This window comes from Mustela putorius, unplaced genomic scaffold (genome assembly GCF_011764305.1).
Source record: "Mustela putorius furo isolate JIRA1106 unplaced genomic scaffold, ASM1176430v1.1 tig00537227_pilon_pilon_pilon, whole genome shotgun sequence".
Lineage (NCBI taxonomy): Eukaryota > Metazoa > Chordata > Mammalia > Carnivora > Mustelidae > Mustela > Mustela putorius.
The window spans coordinates 23,348,830-23,375,528 of NW_025422368.1; the positions used below are offsets into that span (position 1 = coordinate 23,348,830).

Here is a 26,699-nt window from a genome sequence, read left to right on the forward strand (position 1 = left end):
TTCTACCTTTTTGTTTACCCATGCCTGCAGAAGTGAAGAGGCTTCCTCATAACCCGAGTGCTGCCTATGACAGGGTAGAGAGTTCTACTTCATTCTAAATGTAGAGTTAGCATACCCACTGGGCCAAAATACTTAAAACCAAATCCTCAAACCTGGCCTCTATTATATAAAAGGTAACATTTTGGTATCCATCTTTCCACCCTCAGCTCAATTTGACCTTAGAAAAGAGAAAAGAAAAGGCCTATCCAACTTTGAAGACTTAGTATAAAGCTACAGTAATCAAGACAGTATATTTGTGAAAAGTAAAAAAATAGATTAATGGAACAAAACAGAGAACCCAGAAATAGACCCACATGATTACAGTCAACTATATCTTTGACAAAGGAAGGCAATACATGGAGGAAAAAAACAGTCTTTTCAACAAATGGTGCTGGAACATCCACACTCAAGAAAAAAAAAAATCTAGACACAGACCTTACATTCTTCACAAAAATTAACTCAAAATGCATTATAGACCTGAATGTAAAATGCAAAACTCTAAAACTCTTAGAAGATAGCATAGGAGAAACCCTAGATGACCTTGGGTATAGTGATAACTTTTTAGATATAATATCAAAGGTACAATCCTTGAAAGAAAGAATTGATAAGCTAAACTTCATGAAAATTAACAATTTCTATTCTGCAAAAAGACAGTCAGGAGAATGGGAAGACAAGTTTCAGACTGAGAGAAAATATTTGCCCAAAAAAACACCATATCTGATAAGGGGCTATTATCCAAAATACACAAAAAATCTCATAAAACTGAACAAGAAAGCAAATGGCCCACTTAAAAACTGGGAAAAGACCTAAAGAGATGTCTCGCCAAAAAAAAAAAAAAAAGATACACAGATGGTATTACCAATTGAAAGGATGCTCAACATCATATGAAATATGCAAATTAAAACAACAATGAGCTACAACTACACACCTATGAGAACACCCCTAATCCAAAACACTAACATCATCAAATGCTGGTAGGAATGTGGAGCAACAGGAATTCTGATTCCCTGCTGATGGAAATGCAAAATGACATTGAATTGAAAACATATCTCTACACAAAATCTGTACACAGATGTCTGTGGCAACGCAAACTGTCAAAATTTAGAAGCAACCAATATGTCCTTCAGTAGATGAATGGATAAAGAAAATGTGGGACATCCAAACAATGGACTATAACTCAGCACTAAAAAGAAAAGAGCTCTCAAGCCATGAAAAGACTTGAAAGAACCTTAAATGTATATACTAAGTAAAAAAAGACTGTCTGAAAACGCTATATACTGTATGACTTCAACTACGTGGCATTCTAAAAAAGGCAAAGCTGCTGTAGACAAAGTCTAGGAGACTAGAATGGGAGAAAATATTTGCAGATCATGTATCTGACAAGAGATTAATATCCAAAATATATATGGAACTCATGAAACTCAGTAGCAAAAAGAGAAAGAAAAAACCAATCTGATTAAAAAATGAGCAGAGACTCTGAATAGACATTTTCCCAAAGAAAACACAGAAATGACCAACAGGCACATGAAAAGGTGCTCCACATCACTAATCATCAAGGGAATGCAAATCAAAACCACAAGGAGATAAGCTCACATCTGTGAGAATGGCTACCAAAAACACAAGTGATAACAAGTGTTGGTGAGGATATGGAGAAAAGGGAACCATTGTGCACTGTTGGTGGGAATGTAAATTGATGCAGCCACTATGTAAAACAGTGTGTAGGTTCCTCAAAAAATTGAAAATAGAACTACCAGGGTGCCTGGATAACTCAGTCAGTTAAGTGTCTGACTCTGGGTTCAGGTCAGGATCTGAGGGTTGTGGGATGCATCCCTGACATCAGGCACTGTGCTCAGCAGGGTGTCTGACTGAGATTCTCTCTCTCCTTTTCCCTCTGTACCCCCACCATCCCAAGTATGCTCTCACTCTCTCTATATATAAAATAGTAAATAAATCTTTAAAAATAAAAGAGAACTACCATATGTGATCCAGCAATCTTGTTGCTGGATATATATCTGTAAGAAACAAAATCACTTTGAGAGATATCTGCACTTCCGTTCATCGTATTATTTCTCATATGGAAAATGGGAACAACCTAAATATCTATCAACTGATGAATGGATTTTAAAAATATGGTATGTATCATATACAATGGAATGTTATTGAAATGGAGTATTAACGGAATATGCAATGGAGTATTTTTCATCCATTAAAAAGGAAAGGAATCTTGCCATTTGTGATAATAAGGATGAACTTTGAGGACATTACACTAAGTGAAATAAGTCAGACAGAGAAAAACAAATACTGTACGATCTCACTTACATGTAGAGTTTAAAAACACTGAAGCCATAGAGACAGAAAACAGATTAGTGATGGCTGTGGTGGGAGGGAGATACAGAGAGTACATGAAGTCAGTCAAAAGGTACAAACTTCCAGTTATAAATAAATTCTGTACATGTAATGTACAGCATGATAACTATAGTTAACAGTACTGTATTGTATACCTGAAAGTTGCTAAGAAAGTAAATCTTAAAAGTCTTCATGATAAGAAGGTCACTTGACTGGCTCAGTTGGTGGAGCATGAAATCCTTGATCTCAGGGTTGTAAGCTCAAGCCCTACTTACGAAAATAAAATCTTGGGGTGACTGTGTGGCTTAGTCAGTTGAGTGTATGACTCTTGGTTTCACCTCGGGTCATGATCTCGGGGTTGTGGGATAGAGCCCCACAGTGGGCTCCATGCTCAATGTGAGGTCTACTTAAGATTTTTCTCTGTCCCTCACCTTCTACCCCTCCCCCCACTCATACTCACACTCTCTCTCTCCCTTAAATAAATAAATAAAATATTTTTTTAATCTTTAAAAAAAAATTCTCATCACAAGAAAAAAATTATAACTATGTGAGGTAATGAATGTTAACTAAACTTATTATGGTAATGATTTTGATATACATATACACACATCCCATCATTATGTTGTACACCTTAAACTAATGCAATGTTGTATGTCAAATACATCTTAATAAAACTGAGGGAAAAAGGATTAGGGTTGACAGGTTTAGAATGGAGGGAAGGATAAATAGGTGGAGCACAGAAGATTTTTAGGGCATGGAAACTACTGTGTGATAGGACAACAGTAGATACACATCATTATACATTCGTCAAACCATAGAACATATACCAGCAAGAGTGAACCTTAGTGTAAAATGTGGACTTTGGGCGATAATGATATGTCAATATAGGTTCATGAATGATAACAAGTGTATCACTCTTTTTTTTTTTTTTAAAGATTTTATTTATTGATTTGAGAGAGATTTATTGAGAGAGATCACAAGCGGCAGAGAGGCAGGCAGAGAGAGAGGAGGAAGCAGGCTCCCTGCTGAGCAGAGAGACCAATGCGGGGCTCGATCCCAGGACTCCAAGTTCATGACCTGAGCCGAAGGCAGCGGCTTAACCCAGGCGCCCCACAAATGTATCACTCTTGATAGTGGGTGCTGACACCAGGGAACCCGAGGCATGTGTGAGGCAAGGGGTATATAGGACTTCTCTAAACTTTGTACTCAATTTTGCTGTGAACCTAAAACTGCTCTAAAAATGGTGTCTATTAAAAAAAGAGAGAGAGAGAGAGAGCAGGGTTACTTTGGGCTCTGCTCAGTTAGTTCTATTACTTTATCTATAAAATCTATGCCCATATATTGGCATATATCTATACACGTGTCTATACACATACACACAGAGGTATACACATTAATATCTTTGAATGTATGCTTTACTTCACAATAGAATTTTTTTTTTAAGTTAGGATATCATGACCCCCAAAGACAAATGATCATTATAATGAATTTGTAGCCATATGGGAAAGTACTTATAAAATTAAAAGAAAAAATCAGAATATAAATCTGTTAAGCCTTAAGAAGAATAAAATTAGCCTTGGAAAACATCCCCAAGGGCTGAAGTGAGCGCTTCGTAGGTGGCAGAGCCCAAAGTGTGACAAGGACAACTGCAGGGAGGAGACAAACAGGAGGAAGCTGATGTTGGTCTAATATTGGCAACTCCTGTCTTTCCTCTTCCCTTTCTACTCCTCCAACAAGAGATAATTATCAAGCAAGAGGAGTATTTACCTCCGCCCTCTTGCTTTCCTACTCCTCAGGCTTTTTGTTTCAATTGTAAAATGATCCTAATGCCCAGGGCATCTGGGTGGCTCAGTGGGTTAAGAATCCCACTTTGATTTCAGTTCAGATCATGATCTCAAGGTTGTGAGACTGGGCTCCATGCTGGGCGTGGGGTTGACTTAAGATTCTCTCTTCTCTCCCTCTCTTTAAAAAAAAAGAAAAAAGAAAAAAGAAAAATTCTAACACCCTAAACCTGCCCTTCCACCAAAAAACAGAAAACTGATCATGGGCTCTGGGCTGTCATTTGTGGGATACTGACTGAACAACTAGAATCTGCACCAAATAGCAGCTCCTAGTATTCTACAATGATAAAAAGTATTTTCTGCTCTTATTTTTTTCATTGTACTAATAATTTTATTTTATTTTTTTACTTGAGATAGCCTAACAAATTTAAAGGAAAATATTTCAAAACATCAAACAATGAATTAAAAACAAAATGTTATATATAGTAAAAATAATGGTAGGTACATTGGTTTTTTTTTAATTTTTAATGAAGAAATATTTCAAATATATGGAAAAACTGTTAACAAAAAATAAAATGTTGCAGACTTATTTATTAGTCAGTAACTGAGTACCTAGTATGTGCCAAACACTATACTTGCTGGGGATGAAAAATGAAAGACATTTATAGTTTCTCCCTTCGTGAAGCTCTTCCTTAAGTAGGGGAAATGTATACCCATGAACGTGTATAGAAAAGTACATGGTTCTTTTTTTTTTTTTTTTTTTTTTTTTTTTTTTTTAAAGATTTTATTTATTTATTTGACAGAGAGAAATTACAAGTACACTGAGAGGCAGGCAGAGAGAGAGAGAAGGAAGCAGGCTCCCTGCTGAGCAGAGAGCCCGATGCGGGACTCAATCCCAGGACCCTGAGATCATGACCTGAGCCGAAGGCAGCGGCCTAACCCACTGAGCCACCCAGGCGCCCTACATGGTTCTTTTTAAAGGCACTGATACTTCATGGTTTACTAACCCACCCCTACGTTGTTGAATATTTTTATTGTTTTCCCTTTTTAGCTATAATGAGGAACATGGTTTTAAATTTTTTTCTGCAAATTCTTTGGCCTCTTCTGGACTACTCTAAAACCCAACTGGAACAGAGGTTTTGACTAAGATTATCAGCCCTTTCCATCTAAATATCTTGTTAGATCAGACCACAAGGAAACACTGACTGAACTTAGAACCCTTTTTTGTGTAAGTGGAACTCCAGCAATACCCACAAGTTGTGTGCAAAAACCCAACAAATAGCCAGTATTTTCTATGGGACACACACCAAAATTGTCCTCAAATTTCCCCCATACGGTATTGACTCCACAAACTATGTTAATTATACATTTTATGAGTTAGTAATAAATCTTATGAGCAAGTTCATCATTGAACATGAACTCATGAGCAGGCAGAGATAGAACTTTTATTATTTAACGTTTAAGATCAGAATTCTTTGCTTGCTGGTTATTTTATATTTTCCTCCCTCAGCCAAAGCCTTATAAAGTATGTCTGGTTCATGTAATAGCTTTCCAGAAAGTCTATGCCAATTTATAGATTCTCCTCCACTGTGAGAGTGATTAGTTCCACAAAGCCCCACTCTCTCTTGTTCTCTCTCTTTACATAGCCCTTCTTAAAGCTTATAATTTTTACATATTTTGGCTGACTGGACAGACACAATGGTACACTAAATTGTTTCAACTGGGTAACTATTCGTGAGTTTTAACATTTTATCACATGTTAGCTCCATACCTTCAACTTTTATAACAGTTTTGTTCATATACAGTTTACTTACCATTAAATTCCTTTAAAGTGGACAATTCAGTGGTTTGGGTGTATTTATAGAGTTGTGCTAACCAACCCATAAACGAATTTAAGAATATTTTCATTACCTCAAAAAGAAACCTTGTACTCAACACCATCAACCCTATGCCCTTTTCCCCATCCCTAGACAATCACTGATCTAATTTCTGCTCTACATATTTACCTATTCTAGACATTTCATATAAAGGGGATCCTACAATATCTTTTGTGACTGACTTGTTTCATTTAGCATAATGTTTTCAAAGTTTATCCATGTTATAGTACTTCATTGGTTTTTATGGCTAAATAAATGGCTTCTTGTGGCTAAAATGTTTTAATTGAAGGGATATATCATATTGTGTTTACCCTTTCATCAGTTGGTGAGCCCTTGGGTTGTTTCCACTTTGGGCTATTATAAATAATGCTGCTATGAATCTCTGTACAAGTTTTTGGGTGGATATGTTTTCATCTCTCTTGGGTATATACCTAGGGATGCATTTGCTGGGTCCCCAGTAACTCTATTTCAGCTTTCTGAGGAACTTCTGGATTCTTTTCCAAAGTCAGGTACCATTTTACATCCCCACCAGCAGTGTATAAGGGTTCCAATATCTCCACATCCTCACCAACACATGCCATTATCTGCCTGTTTGATTACAGCCATCCTTACAATTGTGAACTGATATTTGTTGTGGGTTTTATTTGCGTTTCCCAGATGACTAATTATTTTTAACATCTTTACATGTGACTACTAATTATTTTTAACATCCATATCTTGTTTTGAAGATATATCTAGTCAGATTCTTTGCCCATTTTTCAATTGGGTTGTTTATCTTTTTACCATTGAGTTGTAAGAGATTTTTATATATTCTAGATACAAGTCCTTTACCAGATACCCGATGTGCAGTATTTTCTTCCAGACTGTGAGCTGTCTTTATACTTCCTTGATGTTGTCCTTTGAAACACAGAAGTTTTTAATTTGATGAAGTCCAGTTTATCATCTTGTTGTTGTTGTTATTGTTGTTGTGGCTTGTGCTTTTGGTGTCAGAACTAAGAAATCATGAAATAACCCAAGGTCACAAAGATTTACTCCTAGGTTTGACTCTAATAGTTTAATAGTTTTAACTCTTATATTTAACTCTATGATGTTCTTTGAGTTAGTTCTTGTCTATGGTCCTTTCACTTTTTTTATCATTTTATTTTATTTTTTTCATCATGATAAGTGTACTCTTTAATCCCAATTCTCTATTTCCCCATCCCCCAACACACCTCCCCTCTCATAACCATCAGTAGGTTCTTTTCTGTAGTTGAGTCTGAGTCTGTGTTTGTCTCTCTCTCTTTTCCTTTGCTCTTTTGTTTCTCAAATTCCATAATGAGTGAAATCATATGGTAGTTTTTCTTTGACTTATTTCACTTAGCATTTATACTCTCTACCTCTATCCATGCTGTGGTAAATGGCAAGCTTTTGTTCTTTTTTACGGCTAACATTCTATTGTATGTATATATACTACATCTTCTTTATCCATTATGGACATCTGATTTATCCATCAATGGACACATGGGTTGCTTCTGTATCTTGGCTATTGTAAATAATGCTGGAGTAAACATAGGGGTGCCAGTATCCCTCTGAATTTGTGTTTTTGTAAATTTTTTGGTAGATACCCAGTAGTGTGATTACTGGATGATAAGGTAGTTCTATTTTTAATTTTCTGAGGAGCCTCCATACCATTTTCCACAATGACCACACCAATTTGTATTCCTACCAACAGTGAAAGAGGGTTCCTTTTTCTCCATGTCCTCATCAACACTTTTTATTTCTTGTGTTTTTTATTTTAACCATTCTGATAGGTGTGAGAGGATATCTCATTGTGGTTTTGATCTCCATTTCCCTAATAATAAGTGATCTTAAGCATCTTTTCATGTGTCTGGTGGCCATCTGTCTTCTCTGGAGAAATGTCTATTCATGTCTTCTGCCAATTTTTTTCTTGGATTATTTGAGGGTTTTTGGTGTCAAGTTGTATCAGTTCTTTATATAAATTGGATGCTAAATCTTTATTGGATATGTCATTTGCAAATATCTTCTCCCATTCAGTAGGTTGCCTTTTAGTTTTGTTGAATATTTCCTTTGTTTGCTTTGCAGAAGCTTATTTTGATGTAGTCCCAATAGTTTATTTTTGCTTTTGTTTCTCTTGGCTTAGGAGACAAATCTAGAAAAATGTTACTATAGCTGATGCAGAAAAATTAGAAAAGTTACTGCCTGTGCTCTCTTATAGGATTTCTACAGTTTCTGGTCTCACAGTTGGGTCTTTAATCCATTTTGAGTTTATTTTTGTGTACGGTGTGAAGTGGTCCAGTTTAATTCTTTTGCATGTGGCTTTCCAGTTTTTCCAACACCATTTGTTGAAGAGACTTTTTCCAGTTGCACATTGTTCCCTCCTTTGTTGAAGACGAAATGACCATATAATCATGGGTTTGTTTCTGGGCTCTCTATTCTGTTCCATTGATCGATGTGTCTATTTTTGTGCCAATACTATACTGTTCTGATTATTATAGCTTTATAGTATAAATTGAAATCTGAGATTGTTATACCTTCAGTTTCATTGAGCTTTTTCAAGATTGCTTTGGCTATTCAAGATCTTTTGTGGGTCCTAACAAATTTTAAGATTATTTATTCTAGTTTTGTGAAAAATACTGTTGGTATTTTGACAGAGATTCCATTAAATTGATAGACTGCTTTGGGTAGTATGGACACTTTGACAATATTTGTTCTTCCAATCCATGAGCATGCAATAGCTTTCCATTTGTTTGTGTCATCTTCAATTTCTTCCATCAATGTTTTATAGTTTTCAGAGTACAGAAAACTTTTCACCTTTGGTTAAGTTCATTTCTAGGTATTTTGCTAATTTTGGTGCAATATAAAAGAGATTTCTTTCTCTTACTTTCTCTTTCTGTTACTTCACAATTAGTGTATAGAAATGCGATGGATTTCTGTGTATTAATTCTGTATCTTAACACTTTACTGAATTATCTTACCAGTTCTAGTATTTTTTTTTTGATGGAGTCTTCCAGGTTTTCTATATATAGTATGATGTCATAGTGAAAATATGTGAAAGTTTACTTCACATATAGTGAAAGTTTACTTCTTCCTTACCAATTTCGATGTCTTTTATTTCTTTTTCTTGTTTGATTGCTGTTGCTAGGACTTCCACTACTGTGTTGAATGAAAGTGGTTGAGAGTGGACATAGTTATCTTGTTCCTGATCTTTGGGGAAAGGCTCTAAGTTTTTCCCCATTAAGGATTTTTCAAGATTGCTTTGGCTATTCAAGATCTTTTGTGGGTCCATACAAATTTTAAGATTATTTGTTCTAGTTCTAGAAGCTGTGGGGTTTTCATATATGGGCTTTATTAAGTTGAGGTGTGTTCCCTCTAAACCTACTATGTTAAGGGTTTTTACCATGAATGGATGTTGTACTATGTCAAATGCTGTTTCTGCATCTATTAAAATGATCATATGGATTTTTATCCTTCCTCTTGTTGATGTCATGTATCACTAATCGATTTATAAGTATTGAACCACCCTTGCATCCAGGGAATAAGTCCCACTTAATCATGAATGATTTTTTTCATGTATTGTTGAATTTGGTTTTCAAGTAACCTTTTGCTTTAAAGCTCTCTGATAACAGCAATAATTGGCTTCCAGTGCACTCCCTGGAATTCTCGCTTGCCTATGCTCCCTCCAGACATTCAAGCCAGCCTCACAGAGGCAGTGAAAAAATTTTAAAATTCTGAGCCTTAGGTAGAAAAGCTATCATGATATAAAACAACTTTAATTTTTTCTAGCCTCATAAACTAAAAAAATGTGTGTATATGTCTGTGTGTGTAAAAAAACATGGGTTTTTCTGAATATAAAACTGATAAATGACCACTGGAAAAAAATGGGAAAATCTAAAGAGTATAAAGAAAAAAAAAACACTCTTTTCATGCCCCAAGGTTAACCAGGTTTATCATTTTGTGAGACAAGCAGTCATATACATTTACTAAAATACACACTTATGCAGGCATATCATATTTAGGTAACTGGAAATGCATTTATATAAACTGTATATAAAATATATCCAGTTCACATCAAGCCTTTTTTAAACTTCACATCTTCTAATGTCATTAAACATTACCTTGAAAACATTAAATTCCCACTTAGGACACATGATGACATAAATCTTTTTCCTCCTCTTGTATATTCATTCCCTCCATTAAAAGTATTACTGCGATAAATACTGCATCTCATATGTTTCTCAAAATTTTACTTGGTTCTACAATCTTTATACTTAAAAATTCAATCTTTCACAAATATTCCTCACAAGCCTATCCTACTGTAGGCACAGTACTAGAGATACCACGCTGAACCTTGAAAAGCACACAGAAAATAGATATTTCTCCTGTCCCCTCTATTTATTCTGCCTCCTTGGTATACCTGTTGGCATCCTGACTTCTAATTATTTTTCCAGACCACAGTTCTTTCCTATTCCCTGTCCATCCACTGCTTTTAACACAAGCCCTTTCCCAGAGCTCAGTGAAATTTATTCCTAACTCTTGCTACCTGACTGTTCCTTTAGCAAACAGTTCTCAAATTTGTTGGTCTCAAGACCTCTTTACAGTCTTAAAAATTACTGAGAACCCCAAAGATATTTCCTTTTGTGGCCATTTCTACTTTATTTACTGTATGTCAAATTAAACTGAGAACTTTATAGCGCAGTAAATCACAAGCACATAATCCATTAGACAATAGAAAGGTGACACCACCACACTTCATGTCGCCTCCAGAAAACTCCACTATCCACTCAAGAAAGAAAATAAACAAGGAAATTAATGTCTTAGTCTCATAATGAAAAAGTTTTATCTTAGAGAGCATCCTAAAAGGATCTGGAGGACTCCAAGCTACAGAATCACAAGAAGCCCTTTGCCCTTCGACCACTTCTGTTACCTAATCTACATTTTGCATTGACCATCTCTTATGGCCTATGGCAACCACGAGGGGATTGTCTTCAGCTAGGCTGGTTGCCATACACCACCCTGGCGTGGCTCACAGGGCATGTGTAATAAGTGCTCCCAGTTGCCCCTGTTTGCTCTGTAAGTGATCAGTTTCCAAGTCCCAAAGGTTTTATCCAACTAAGTCAGTGTTTCTAGGCTACTTATAAGTTCTAGGCTATTTAAGTGATGAAATCTTGAATTCCAGGTTGTTGAATAAATTTTACTTAGGAAGGCAAGCAAGAGATAGGCAATATATCCAAAGAAGCCTCTAGAATAGTGTTACCCATCCCTGTGTTAGGATGAAAATGGGGAACTGTCCTGTTCTCCTGGCTTACATACATATAAGCCAATTAATGGAAAATATAGCCTTTCATTTTATTAGCAATGTTGACAAAATAGATAGAAAGAAAATAAGGTGAGAAAGAAATAGGAATTAAAGAAATTCCATTGTTAATGTCTTTGGTGTGGTTTTTTTTTTTTTTAAGATTGTGTTTATTTGACAGAGAGAGACCCAGCAAGAGAGGAAACACAAGCAGTGGGAGAAGGAGAAGGAGAAGCAGCTTCCCAACAAGCAGGGAGCCTGATGCAGGCCTTGATCCCATGACCCTGGGATCATGACCTGAGCTGAAAACAGACCCTTAACCAACTGAGCCACCAAGGCGCCCCATTGTTAATGCCTTAAATCAAAATATTAGTTACGCTCAATTGGGTGCTTTTTGCTTTGTTTTTATGCTTGCCCTCTGGACAGTCACACTGTTTTTTTTTAACATAGTATTTCATGGGTATCAGATTTTTTCTTTCATAACCTGGCCACACAATTTACTCTGTTTTGAGGTTTTTTCTTAAGATTTTATTTATTTATTTATGAGAGAGAGAGAGAGAGAGCATAAGCTAGAGCATAAGCAGGGTGAGTGGCAGGCAGAGGCAGAGGGAGAAGCAGGCTCCCAGATGAACAAGGAGGCCGATGTGGGGCTCTATCCCAGGATCCTGGGATCATGATCTGAGGTGAAAGCAGACGCTTAACTGATTGAGCCACCCAGGTGACCCACAATTAACTTTGTTTAACTCCGTTCCTTCTAATATTGACCCACATCAAGGTATCTAATTATGCAGATGCAATCAGAAGGACCGCAGCATAACTGGGAAGCTTTCTCCAAATCTGGCTGCATTTGTACTTCATGAAATACATCTAAATAGAATCAGAGGGACAAATTCTTGTTTCCAAACAGGAGCTGAAACTTCTCACATTTAGAAAATGCTAGTTAAAAAGCCAGGTTTAGCCTCCCCATACCTATGATTTCAAGAGAGGAGGCTCTTAGATAAGCCTATTATCTCCCAGTTCCACATGTCCCTTGAGAGCCTATGGAAATTTAAGTCTCACCACCTCGAAGTCCATCCAGTGGAAGATGGTCATACACATTTACAAACACGCATGCACACACACGGCAGCCAGTCATGTAGATCAACATTAGAGAATTACCAAGACTCAGTGAGTTCCTGGGGACTCCCACTTTAATTTTCAGGACATCCCTCTCTCTTTGTAGAGGTCTCCAGTTGAAAAAGGAAAGCAAGTTCAGGAAGAACAAGGGTGAGTCAGTGGCGCACTGCCAAGTGGGGTTGGATCTACTTTTGAGGGCTGCTTTCTTAGGTTTTTACCTACTTTATTCTCTAAAAGACAAAGTTCCCAAACTATTTCCAAGCATTTGTAAAACAAATAATAACACCCGCCAGCACCTGTTTGCTTTATTCTGAAATTGCTGTGTTTACTTTGAAAGCCACAAAATGTAAACAATGGCACCTGATCAGAGAAGATCTTTAAACGGCTCACTCACTAAATCAACACCTGGAAAGGAAAGGCAGTTTACTTGAACTTGAATACATAATGTACAAATCAAACTTTTATCTTAATGGTAGCTTAAATAAGTTAATGATTTGTAAGATTCATGGAGATACACAGAGACTTTCATAAACAAAATATAACTTGTATTAATTTATTTAATACTTGTAAGAGAGTGAAACAAGTAAGGGCCACCTACCAGAAACCATAGAATTACAATCTTAATTCACTTATACTTCCACTTAACAAATATGTATATGACATTCTCCGACATGAACATAGTTTATGCTGTAGAGCATGAGAAAACTGAAGTGATTTGACTTTTTAACACGCCTTTTAATATGCCTACCAGACAGGATAATAGAAATGTTTTAAAAATCCCGACTTTTAGGGCACCTGGATGGCTCAGTTGGTTGAGGGACCGACTCTTGGTTTCTGTTCAGGTCATGATCTCAGGGTCATGATATGGAGCCCTGGGTAGGGCTCTGCACTCAGCAGGGTTCTTCTTGAGATCCTCTCCCTCTGCCCTACCCACCACCCCCCACACACACACTCCTTCTCCCTCTCAAAGAAATAAATAGATCTCTTTTTTTAAAAATCACCACTATTTACTTCCGTGAAGAGTTTTTGAGTGAGCTATAGCCTCAGTTCTACAAACAGTCCATGCTTCTTACCATATGTTCCTAGAAACTACATTATAAAAAGAATGCACTTTCTATAGGAAATTCCACAGTAATAAAATAACTGGGTTATTTTTCTAATAACACAAAGTTAAATATATGGTTAACATAATGCAAAAAATAAATATTACATAGATGGAAAACCTCTAACCCTCCAGATCATTTAGAAGAGCAAACATCCTTTAAAGTGACTAAAATAAAGTGATTAAATGATAACATAAGAATCATTCTTTTCCCCTAAATTAATACTGTTATTATGTAAATATCTGAAGACATCACTAAGGACAAGCAAAGAGATCTAAATGAATAAGGTCTCTCTCCACCTTCCACACAGCAAGCCATAGAGGCAAAACAAACAAACAAACAACAACAACAAAAAAAAAACAATCACACAAGTGTAGAGTGGAGAGACTTTGTTTTGTTTTGTTTTGTTTTGTTTTTCAGTGAAGTCAAGAGTACTTCTGGGTCAACAGAATGTTTAGCCACCTCAGGGATACTCTATCTTGAGTTGGCTAAATTCATCCCTCCTGCCTCAGCATTTTCCAGAATGGTATATTAACACAATCATATATTACATAGATTTTTGAGACTGGCTCCTTCCACTTAGATAGCACTTTTGGGATTCATTTGTGTTGCCAGGCATATAAATCCTTCAATCGTTACTACTGAGTAATGTTCTATTATGCAGATATATCACTGCATATATTGGTTATCCATTGACCAGTTGAGATTTTGATTGTTTCCAGTTTTTGCTATAAACATTCATGTACAAATTTTTGTGTGAACTTAATTTCTCACTGCTTTTAGTTAATACCCAAGAGTGAAATTTGGAGGTCATATAGTATGTGCATATTTAACTTAATAAAAAAACTGCCAAACTCTTTTCCAAAATGGCTGTACCATCTTGTGTACCACAAGCCATGTAAGAGAGTCCTAGTTGATCTGCATCCTTGTCAACACTTGGTATTTTCAATATTTTTTTAAACCATTTTTGCAGTGGTACTTCATGTGGCTCTTGATACTGAGATGTTATTTTCTGGCACCTGAAATGTTGATATTCCTGGAGATTCCAATTAGGGTACTCTTTTTTTCTCATTCTCACAGACTTAAATTTAATCCAAATTTTAATAAATTTCAAATCTCCATTTTTCCATCTAGATTTCTGAGCCTCCAGGTCAATATATCCAGCAATCTTCTAAATCTACTTCTCTGGCAGAAAGGATGCCAGAACCAAGCTCATTACTGGGGTAAACTGCAAAGAGGCCATAAGTTCTTCCCATCCCTGTACACACATCTTATTGCTGGTGACTTTGGAGCTCTGCCTATCAAAAGGCACAGACAATGTCTCCATGCTTTGCATCTGAATATACTTGTGTCACATTAGTAACTGTGACACAAGCAGGGGTCTGAACAGTGATGAGCACTGGTGTTCGCCCTTTTTGCTGTTGTCATACTATCCTTATGTGAAGAACCTGAGCTAGCCTCCCGGCAGTAAGAGACACATGGCTCAGCACCCCCCATCAACAGCCTATCCACAGGCAGATATGTGAGTGAAACCATCCCAGACTATCCAGCTGCAAAATACCTACAGATACTTGAGCAAGTTTAGCAGAAATCAGCCAGGCCAGCTCAGAACCAAAGAATCAGTCAAGGAACCACAGATTCATGAATTAAATAAATGGATGCTAAGTGAGTCACTCAGTTGGGAGATGTTTTGACAGATAGTGAGAAAGAAAGAGTTGATACAATCACCTTCCCCTATCAAGTAGTTTCTTTTGTATTCCCTATCTCAATACACGCTACTACCATCTACTACATTGCCCAAAACGGAAACCTGGGAGAACTCTGGGACATATGCTTCTCCCTCGCCTCTACGGCCTACCCCACTTCCTCACACAATAAGTTACCAAGGCCTAATATGGTCAAATACATCCCCTTCTCACTATCCAAAGCTACTAGCTTAGTCCATTATCAAATTTTCTTGACTATTTTTAATAGTCTCCTCGTTGATATCCCATTATATATTTCCAACCTCTCCATGTAAAAGAACAGTATTTCAAAATTTCAATTCTGATCATGTCTCAGACCAACTTAAAATTCTTTAATAGTCCTCCACTGTCTTAACATAAGTATCCAATGCCTCAATGCGGCATATAAGGCCATGGGGCATCTGACCTCCTCCAAGCTCATCTCTGCCACTCTTCCACATTCTCCTAAGCTTTAAACACTCTGAAAAGCCACAAACACAAAGGGGTCATGCCACTGCACTCCTCTGCACCTCAGCCAGAAATGCTTCTCCTCGACCCGCTCCTTTCCACCTGGCTAACAACCGCACATTCTTCCACAGCTCCAGCTCACCTCCATTCTTCCGAATTCCTAAATCAAATACAATCCTCTTCGTGCTTCTGAAGCCCCTTGGGCTTAAAAGCAATACGGTTAATAGTTAAGGGTCTGGATTTCAATCAAAGCTTTGCTTCTATAAAAACTTGAGCAAGTTACTGAAGTTCTCCAATCTCAATTTCCTCAGCTGTAAAATGGGGGGGTGACAGAGAATGTTACCCTTCACCCCCTATATCCATTGTCTTCTTCCTTTCAGTAACAGAACTCCTAAGTTTAGGTAGGCAAATGGTCAGCTGTCAGCCCACTAACCACCACATTCCTCAGGCTCCTTGCAACAAGATGTGGCCATGTGTTTGTTCCCTGTGGATACCATAACAAATGGCTAAAGAGTTGGTGGCTAAAAACAACAAAAACTATTCTCCTATAATTCTGAAGGCCATAAGTCCAAAATCAAGGTGTCAAAAGAGCCATATTCCTTCTGAGAGATCTAGGAAACCATCCTCTCTTATCTTATCCAGCTGCTGGTGGCCCCAGGTATTCCATGGCCTGTGGCAACATAACTGGTTGCTCTGTGTCTGTCTTTGCATGGCCTTCTCCTCTCTGTGTCTTCTCCTCTTCTGTCTCTTACATGGACATTTGTCATTGGATATGGCACCCACCTGGGTAATCCAAGATGATCTCATCTCAAGATTCTTAATGTAATCACATTTGCAAAAATTCTTTCTTCCTTACTAATAAGATAACATTCATAGGATCCAGGTATTAGGATATGGACTTAATTTTGGGGGGCTACCCATGTGACAAAGAAATATGAGAAGGAGTGATATATGAAGTTCCAGATGTTCCTGAAAGAAAAATCTACTCGCCCTGGATTTCTTTTACCCCCTTTTCTTTCTTTCATTTTTTTTTAAAGATTTTATTATTTGAGTGAGAGAGAGAGAGAACGAGCAAGGAAAGAGGCAGAGGGAGAAACAGACTCCCCACTGAGCAGGAGCCTGACACAGGGCTAGATCCCAGGATGCTGGGATCACGACCCAAATTGAAGGCAGACATTTAACCAGCTGAACCACCCAGGTGCCCCTCCCTCTTTCTACTGACTGGGAAGTGGTGACTACTGGAACAACTTTGGGAGCCATGTGCTGAGGATGGTAGAATTGCCAAGATGGTTCTGATCCACTCACTTAGGAACTATGAAATGGGAGAGAAATAACTTCTACCTTATATAAGCCATTGGTGGTCATCCAATTCATGCAGATAATAATGTTTCAATAATAATACATACCTCCTAAGGTTACATGAGAATCACATGGATTAATAGAATGTGAAACATCACCAGACATATAGTAAAAACTAAATAAACGTGACATCCTCAGTGGTAGCAGCAGAGCAGGCTTGGTGACATTTAAGTATCATTGGCTAACTTTTGTATCTCCTAGAACACCAAATGTATTGAGGTAAATGGCTTAGTGCTTTCATCTCAGCATTACAGTTAAAGAATGCCAAGCATTCTGTCACTGAAAAGAAGATGCAGTTCAGCTTGGTGTACCAACTATTACCCTTGGAACTATTTTCATGAAAAGGTTCACCCTCAGCCTGAAAAATCAAGATCTCCCTTCCCTGTGGATACAAATTTTTTAAGCTACAGGTCAAATGCTATCTTTATTAAGAAGCTTTCCTCATCTCTCAAAACAGGAAATTAAAATCTCCATCCTCCTACAATACCTTCACCACACCTTTTTATTTAGGCTTTATCGCTTCTACCTTGTGCTATAATTGTATGTATGTACACCTTATCTCCCTCATTAGATTATAAATTCCTTGAGAGCAGTGTTCATTTCTGACTCATTTGAGCCATACCAATGAGTTCGCATGCTACATTTCACACAATGGATATTGAATAAATCTTACGAAATATATCCCAAAACTTGATAATGTTGAAGAACAAATTTGCCTCACCACCTAGTTAGCTGTGTAATCTTAAACATGTTGCTTGACTTCTCTAAAGTGTAGTTTCCACGTTTGTAAAACGGGGCTATTGAGAATTAAACAAGGTAACATGGATAAAGGCCGACATAACCACTCAAAGTTAAGAAATTTTTTTTTAATATTTTATTTATTTATTTGACAGACAGAAATCACAGTAGGCACAGAGGCAGGCAGAGGTGGGGGGGGGAAGCAGGCTCCCCACTGAGCAGAGAGCCCGAAGTGGGGCTTGATTCCAGACCCTGGGATCATGACCTGAGCCGAAGGCAGAGGCTTTAACCCACTGAGCCACCCAGGTGCCCCCAAAGTTAAGAAATTTACATTTAGAACTTTCTTTTTCAGAAAGAGTAGTCTTGGCTATTAAAATTCGTACAAAGGGTATTTATTCAATATTTACGAGGAATGTAGACACAAACTAACTTCATACCCAATACTGAAGCGAGATTTTTACAATGAGCTAGCAGCACAGGAAAATCAGCCCCTGGAGAGAGGATTAGAAAGTGGGGGTGTCAGAGTTGTCCTTATGCCACGAAATGTACACAGGACAAGTGTTCATTTTCTGCCCACTAGTTCTTACTCTTAAGGGAGAGAACTAAATTTCACAACTTAGAGCCACAAATCAAAGTTCATGTACCATATTTATTTTAGATACATAATTAAGTATGCCAGTGCTAGCCTACATATCCAATTCGTGAGGCTTGCAAAGTAGTCCTATCTGACCGTTGAGAACCACAGCAACTTCCTCCATTAAAGACTGAAGCATCTTACAGCCCAGGCACTTTTGCAGTCCTGACCAGATCCAACAGAAGAAGCAAAGAGGAAAAGCAGTCCATTTCCATTTCATCCTTTGGCCCTTCTCTGAAACCTCACTGAGAAGAGTAAGTTTATTATCCAATTTCCATTGCCTCTTAAGAGTTTAATAATAGGGACTTATCTTACTATGACAACGTACTACAAATACACAGGATCAGTGCAGCAGTAACATGCCACTGGAGACTTTAAAGACTTTTAGGTATAAATCATGTAATTGTTGGCTTGGAAATCCATTGGAATTTTCTAGACTTCTTTGTAGGAAACCACAAAATGCTATAACCTTAATAAACTTCACTCAATACATGTAGAAGTTTTCATCTTCTGCTATTCACCCTACAGATTAATATGTTAGAGGGCATCCTTGACACCAATGAACTTAAATCTAGAGGAGTAGAATTGAAGACTATAACAAAGTAACAGGTCTACACATTGCTTTATTATAAAACAACTAATCAGCCAGCAATTTTGTTATATGCTGGGTGGTGTTAAAACACGCCCCCCCCCCAAAGAGTATCTGACAACAGGCCTGAAATTATATTGCCTTTAAGAATTATAATTTTTTCTAGAACTTACTCATTCTTTCAACAAAAATTAATTCAGCACTAACAATATGCAAAGCACTGTCCTTGATCTTGGTAACTCCCCAGAAGGCAAGGCTAACACAGTTTTTACCCTCAAACAGTTTATAGCCTAACTGCAGGTCTTTCAAGTAAAGAAACAGGTGCAGCTTCTGAACATGTACAAGTAATGTGACTATGTGTCTTCAGGCCCAAGTTCACTGACAACTACAGTGGACAGTTTCCAGCATGTTGAGAGCTTCCAACCTCCAGTTCCCCCATCTCTCTTCTCTTTGTGAGAGCTTTCCCTGAAAGCTTTCCCTTTTACTTGAAGAACTTCTTAGGTACAAGCAGGAGCAGCCCAGAAGTGTTGTGGAAGAGGGTGATAACACCCTTGTAGGGGCAACCCGTAACCCACAGAAGATGCAAGTTGGCCCCAGCTTTTCTGTCCTTGGGCAGGAGATTCTGAGGCATGGTCCTGAGGAAGTCTCAGAAGGCCCTAGCAGCACAGAGTTCCAGTTGCCACGGTGATGGACATCAATGAACAATTTGTTGCCTTTTCTTTCCCTAGACTTACTCTCCCCCACCGCTTCATCAGGGCTTCCAGAGATTACCTCCTAAATGGAGTACCTCCAACCATGTCTTCCAAAGTCTGATTTGTAGAGACTCTGACTAATGCAATCCTACTCTATTTCTCCTCAGAGATATTCAATAACACTGGAATAAAACATGGATTCAGAGGATCACACATCTACCTTTTACCAACTGAACAAATTTCAAGGTGTTGTAAGGCTGGGAATTTGAATAAATAATTCGGATAAGAGTTAAGATCTGAGAGAGAGCTAGAGTGAGAGACAGGGTGAGTGGCAGGCTGGAATAATAAGCCAATCAATGCCAATACAATGAAATGTAACAGAGTCTCTACTTGGTTCCAAAGAACCAATTATACAGCACAGGAGGAAGACAATGAGGATTCAGAGACTCAAATGAAAAGCATCAGGAAAAGCATCTGGAGGTGAGGGAAGGAGTACTGCCCAAGACTCTTGAGCCACAAACATGGGATCCCAAAAAGAGGAAAATTCTCATCACACTACACCCAGATGTACTACGTTCTCTTCTTTCCACACCTCTAAGAACTACACTGACAAACAGGAACCCAACCAGAAAACAAACAAGACAGTGTAATGAAAGCTAGAGAAATCACCATGAAGAATTTGTGACTGGCCACAAGTGAAAGACGTTTTAAAAAGTAAGCCTATAGAAGGAAAGATGTGCAGAAATGTGATCGTTCTAAACAAATACTTTAAAGGACTGTTGTGTGGAAGCGGGATTAGGTTTAAGCTATGTGAGTATACAGAACCACTGAGTAAAACTTATAGGAGAGGATAATTCAATACATAATATGGCAGAGTGATTAAAAACAAACAGCTCTGGGGGTTCCTGGGTGGTTCAGTGCCTTAAGCCTCTGCCTTCAGCTCAGTTCATGATCCCAGTGTCCTGGGATCGAGCCCCACCTCGGGCTCTCTGCTCAGCAGGGAGCCTGCTTCCCCCTCTCTATCTGCCTGCCTCTCTGCCTACTTGTGATCTCTGACTGTCAAATAAATAAATAAAATCTTTAAAACAAACAAACAAACAGCTCTGGAGTCAGTGACCTCAAGATGGCTGCATAACCTCATTATACTTAACTCTGTCAACCACAAAATTGGGAATAACAACAATTTTCACTTTTAGGGTTATTGTGATTACCACATAATAATGCATAGGAAGCCCCAAGCACAGTGTAGCATGTATTAAATGTTCCATAAGTGTTAGTTATTTCAAACCTGAACTTGTTTCAGCCTTCATCAAAAAATTACACTAACCGGGGCACCTGGGTGGCTCAGTTGTTAAGCATCTGTCTTTGGCTCAGGTCATGATCCCAGGGTCCTGGGATCGAGCCCCACATCAGGCTCCCTGCTCAGTGGGGAGCCTGCTTCTCCCCCTCCCACTCCCCCTGCCTGTGTTTCCACCCTCATTGTCTCTCTCTCTCTGTGTCAAATAAAAAAGTAAATAAAATATTTTTTTAAAAATTACACTAACCCCAAATCTGAAGAAATTCAGCACAGCAACTGTCAAACTGGTAAAGGAGGTATTTATACTAGAAAATCACTGTGTTAGACAAGATAGACATGGTCGACTACATAAAAACTCAAAGCTACTATGTAGCAAGATGGCTTTCTCACTTGTGCGCCTACGTGTGTAACTTTCATGACTGGAGGCAAAAGGTGAGAGTCCCAGCCTTTAAAGGGACTTCCCTGAATTATACAAAGAGACGGAACTGAATTGAAAAAATAATCTTGTCACTCTTCTCCAAAGACTATGATTTTCACTACCTATGTTAGCGTTGCACCACAGAGCAGAAGATTTCTCTATTTAAGTTCTACTTGCAGAAACATTTTAACTTGCTGCTTCGGGATGACTATTTGCTTGCCAGATGTGTCCACTTGATAGGTATGGTAGATGATGAAATAGTCACATGTCAAATGAGCACAGAATCTCAGAGTTGGACATTTCCAGACCAAAGGGACAAACCCTGAGGAATACCTAAGCCACCAGAAGGGGCTATCTTCTCTTCATTCCATCGCTCTGGGGGGGTGGCTTCCTGGGTTCTCTACTACTTCTGTGTTTTATCACACTGATGGTAATAAAGGCACACATAAACCTGTCTTGCCTGGATTTATATTAGCTTTTCCTCCTAAAAGAGAATGCACATGTATAAATAGAGCACAGGCTTCAGGAAAAATCCACATCAGAGAAGAGCTTTCTAGAGAGTAGAGGGCAAGGGAGGTAGGAAAAGAAGTGTCTAAGGAACTATGGGGGAGAAAGGAAAACCAAAAGACTATAAAGTCAATAAAACAACTGCTATAAATTAGCATGAATGAGAAGGATTACATTCTATGTCAAAAAATGGGACCAGGGGCACCTGAGTGGCTCAGTAGGTTAAAGCCTCTGCCTTCAGCTCAGGTCATGATCCCAGGGTCCTAGGATTGAGCACCAAATCAGGCTCTATGCTCAGCAGGGAGCCTGCTTCCCCTCTCTCTCTGTCTGCCTCTCTGCCTACTTGTGATCTCTGTCAAATAAATAAATAAAATTTTTTTTTATAATGAGACCAGTGATAAAACATGTTGATATTATGTGTCCCTGATATGTTTGCATAGAGAAGGGCAGTGAACCTCTGTGGTATTCTTTGGTTTTTTTTGTTTTGTTTTGTTTTGTTTTGTTTTAAGATCTTATTTATTTATTTGACAGAAAGAGAGAGTGAGAAAGAGAGCAAAAACAGTGAGAAGCAGAGGGAGAAGCAGATTCCCCAGTGAGCAGGGAGCCCGCTGCGGGGCTTGATCCCAGGACCCTGCAATTGTGACCTGAGCTGAAGGCAGATGCTTAACCAACTGAGCCACTCAGGCAACCCCTCAGTAGTATTCATCTCAAAAACTTAACTGCAGGGGCACCTGGGTGGCTCAGTGGGTTAAAGCCTCTGCCTTCGGCTCAGGTCATGATCCCAGAGTCCTGGGATCGGGCCCCACATCGGGCTCTCTGCTCGGCAGGGAGCCTGCTTCCTCCTCTTTCTCTGCCTGCCTCTCTGCCTGCTTGTGATCTCTGTCTGTCAAATTAAAAAAAAAAAAAAAAGTCTTAAAAAAAACTTAACTGCAGCCTAATCATGATAAAAACATCAGGCAATCCCCAAATGAGGGAGATTCTATAAAATCCACCTTGCCAGCATTCTTCAAAGGTTTCAAGGTCATGAAACACAAAGAAAGACTGAGAAAATGTCAGAGACCAGATTAGACTAAGAAGCAGGATGACTAAATGCCCCATGGGGTCCCAGATGGGATCAGGAATGAGGAAAGGAGAAGAGTCAAAAAACTGGTGAAATCCAGAGGAAGTCTGGAACTTAGCCAATAGTAATATTCAAAAGGTAATTTCTTAGCTTTGACAAATACACCGTGACTATGGAAGAGGCTGACACAAGAGGCAACTGGGTGAAGAGGAATCCTCTATAGTAGTTTTACAACTCCTCTGTCCATCAGAATTTATTCCAAAGTTTAAGGGTTATCTTTAAAGAAAATAGATAGTCTTTGACCAGGAGAGGAATTTTGCACTGGCAAGAGAAAGCCACTGCCCATCAGTTAATATTAGTCTGACTGTGTGGTTTCTACTGAGAAATGGCCGTCAATCAGGTTTTAAATAGCCCTCAGGAAGTTGTCGTTAAACCTTGGTTTCCTCTATTCCTACAGGAGGCAATGTGACATAGTCAAAAGAATATTTCACTGTATAACTTTGGATATTGGAGAGAATCATTTTAACCCTTTTGGAGCTCCGGTTCCTCATTCCAAAAACTAGAGGAGTTGCACTAGATTAACTTTGAACTGTCTAGCAGCTCTAAAATTGTAGGATTCGCTCGGACAAACAACAGAATATGAAAAACAAAACTCTTTCCAAATTAATTTGAGACTATCATTTGTATGGCTGAGGCCAGAGGAACTGAGGTGTAGCAGAACCGTGATACACTATTGTTTCTTCACCTTATCTAAAAAGTAACAATGAGGGAGGGTGCTCTGGAAACTTGGCCGAGGAGTCTGGAAATGCAGGGGTGGCAATGCTGGGAGGCCAGTCCATGAAAAGAACAATGATTTTTAAAACCAGAGGGTATACATGCAGGCAGAGAATGGTGAAATGCAAGAACTGTGAAATCTATGTGAAAAGACAAGGCATCTGGGACAAGAAGGCACACTTCTGGCTGCTGAGCAGTCTGAAGACCAAGGCAAGCCCACTGCAGGGCATTATTTACTGGGACTCTGCCACGCCGGGGTTCCAAGAATCATGACAGAAGAGCCAGAGCTTTAAAGATAAAAGGAAAACGTATGGAGAGGGTGGTTGGGTTATGGACCAAGGGTGGGGGAGGGTATGTGCCAAGGTGAGTGCTGTGAAGTGTGTAAGCCTGACGATTCACAGACCTGTACCCCTGGGGCAAATAATACGTTACATGTTAACAACAATAATTAATAAAAAAAAATACTAAATCTTGGGGGGGGAGACTAAAGGAAACCCTCAATCCCCAGTTTTTAAAAAAAGGGACCCTCCTTCTCTGACGATGAAGGGGGTAAGAAAAATGGTTCAGTCTTAAACTAGAGGTAGAAAAATCAGAGCAACCTAGCAGGGACAATGGCAGAGAGTATTAGATTACAGGAAAAGCCAGCCTTCCAGGGGTGGGTTGGAGCACCTGAGTGATTCATACTTTGAATCAATGCCTGTCGAAAAACATGACACCAAGCATCTGTATATAATTATCTGCTGGGCACGGAGTATTACCACGGGACTGCCTCAATGATCTTCACGCTTTAAAACAATTTGCTTCGCTGGGAAAGAGGAAAAGGAAGAAAGGTGGCCATCCACCCTGAAGGTTGTCTTTGGAAGATTCCTCTCCCTTGATTGACAAAGGAATAAGACTGCCCCACCTGCGGCGGTGAGGTGTGGAGGGGCCCTGAAGAACCAAGTTCTATCCCGTGACCCCAGGGAACATTTGGGTCTCTCCTCCGAAAGAACTGAACGATTAGTTTTGGGATGTCTAGCATGGGCCAATAACTGGAAAACAAGGAAAAAGCAGAATCCTGCCCTCGAAGACAGTACAACGTAAGAGCTGAGTCAAATATGTTAAAAGGAAATACATTATGCCTTTCGATGATAAGTAAACTGTCATTTCTATCAGGATTTAAAGCACTTCCCATTTATTCTCTGGAGAGGTCTCCAGCCTCAACTGAGCTCTGTGTGGCTCTCCGTGCCTTTTTCTCATTATTACCCACCTTGCTCTCACCAGCCAACGACAAATGCCCTTTGAGGCTCAAAGCGGTTAGGTGACCTACTTAAAAATGACACAGCCAGTGAGCCGCACAGTCAAAACCTGAACCCCATGTTTTTTCCTGGTACAGAGAAAGATTTGTTGTCCGCGTTTGCCTTGGAAACTTGTCTTTTTATCATTAATGCTCCATCCACACTGCAAGTTACTCATCGGTCGCACCGCTGACTCTCCTTCCTGGTGGCTGTATGGCAGTCCGTCCTCAGTGAGGACCCTTGAGGGAACACCCCACGTGCTCCGAGTGAGGGGAGAGTCCGTCCTCAGTGAGGACCCTTGAGGGAACACCTCACATGCTCGGAGTGAGGGGAGAGTCCCTAGTGACTGGTTCCATCAGTGCTTCCAATGGCCAGTGTCTCTCCGACGGCTGGTTTTATGTTAATTTTTCCACGTGGAGGAAAAAATGGGAGTTCTCATCCAGATTGACCGATTTAACTCAAAAAATATTTATCGGGCTTGTCATTCTCTCCTCAAGGTTCTGAGTAGGAAGAAAATGAAATATATACATTCTTATAATGAGAATTGGGTGGGAAAGTGTCCATCACGGGGAGTGAGACAAGGAAAATATTTGCCAAATGTGAAAAATACTTCCCTTCCCCAATGTAGGAAGTAGCACAGCCTGACTTGGGCCTGGGGACCTGGGGAATCCCTTCTACCTTCTCTCTCTGGAATTTTATCCCACATTAAAATTGCTTTTCGCCATTATGAGAAGGAATGCTTCCACCGTGTGTTCAAAATGAATGCTGCTTTAAAATTATTTTTATTGGGACGCCTGAATGGCTTAATCAGTTAAGCATCTGCCTTAGGCTCAGGTTGTGATCCCAGGATCCTGGGATCGAGCCCCGCATCAGGCTCTCTGCTCAGTGGGAAATCTGCTTCTTCCTCTCCCTCCCTCTGCTCGTGTTTTCTCTCTGCATCAAATAAATGAATAGAATCTTTTAAAAATTAATCAATTAAAATTATTTCTATTATTGCAAGTACAAACAAATTATGAAATTGATTTGAACAGGCTTTTAATTGCTGGTTTTAGTTTCTTTGCAAATTCCATTAATCCTCCCTAAGAGTTGAATTATAATCAGTCTCCTATTATGGCCCATGTCTCAACTGATATTATCAAGTTAACTCTAAAATTATACTTAGAAAGGAACTCTAAGACAATTGTTCATTATTACATGTCATCCAAAGTGACATTTTAAAAGCTAAGATAAAGAGCTGATAATGAAACACAAATCTTTACAGCATAATTGCCCCAGGAATACATAAATAAATATTTGGCTGTATTTATTAGTTTAGAAAGTAGGCTTTCAGAATTCATTATCAAGATTTCCTTTCAACAGCTGGACTATCATCCAGCAAAACAAAAATTGAAACTACTCTTTCCCTGTAAATCCTTCAATGTGTAAAAGAAGAAAAACAACAAAGAAATTTTTGAAAGACTTTTCAGTGGACACATTTATATGTGAAAGTTTCACACTGAATAAAGTTTTGGGTTTTTTTAAGATTTTATTTATTTATTTGACAGACAGAGATCACAAGTAGGCAGAGAGGCAGGCAGAGAGAAAGAAGAGGAAGGAGGCTCCCCACC

The 26,699-nt window shown here is 38.8% G+C and overlaps 1 protein-coding gene across 1 annotated transcript in view; it reads right to left on the minus strand.

The window, feature by feature from the left end:
* The window catches only part of ITPR2 (inositol 1,4,5-trisphosphate receptor type 2), a 502,669-nt gene that overhangs the window by 440,505 nt on the left and 35,465 nt on the right, over positions 1–26,699 (minus strand). The gene's annotated exons all lie outside the window — the stretch shown is intronic.